Here is a 782-nt window from a genome sequence, read left to right as displayed (position 1 = left end):
ACCATTCTGGGCGTTTAACGCCAGGATGGCTAGAAGGGAAGATTTTGTTTTCAAATCAAATTTTTTTTTCAAGTTTTCAAAATCTTTTCAAAATCAAATCTTTTTCAAATCAATTTTTCAATCAAATCTTTTTCAAAATCAATTTCTTTCCATTTTTAAAGATACTTACTATCAATCAATGATTTGATTCAACATTTCAAGTATGTTACCTTTTCTGTTGAGAAAGGTTTAACGTTTGAATCATATCTTTTCTTGTTAGTCAAGTTTTTAATTTTCAAATCAAATCTTTTTAAAATGTTTTTCAAATCATATCTTCTCAATCACATTTTTTTAAATCAATCATATCTTCTTAACCACATCTTTTTCAAAACAGTTTTCAATCAATTCTTTTTGATTTTTAATTTCAAAATCTTTTTCAAAAATCACTTGATTTCTTTTCCATTTTTTTTATTTTCGAAAATTACGTAATGTTTTTCAAAATATTTTTCAAAATTTTTCACTTAATTTTCGAAAATTACTTCCCTCCTTCTCACATCCTTCTATTTATGGACTAACACTATTCCTTAATGCAAAATTCAAACTCCATCTTCTCTGATAAGTTCAAATTTTCTACTTCTGTCTTCTACTCTTCTTTTCCTCTGACACCTAAAGGAATCTCTATACTGTGACATAGAGGATTCTACATTTTCTTGTTCTCTTCTCTTTCTTATGAGCAGGAGCAAAGACAAAGGAATTCTTGTTGAGGCTGATCCTGAACCTGAAAGGACCTTGAAGAGAAAGCT

Source organism: Arachis duranensis, chromosome 5, assembly GCF_000817695.3.
Source record: "Arachis duranensis cultivar V14167 chromosome 5, aradu.V14167.gnm2.J7QH, whole genome shotgun sequence".
NCBI classification, from domain to species: Eukaryota; Viridiplantae; Streptophyta; class Magnoliopsida; order Fabales; family Fabaceae; genus Arachis; species Arachis duranensis.
Note: the sequence above shows the minus strand (reverse complement) of the source record.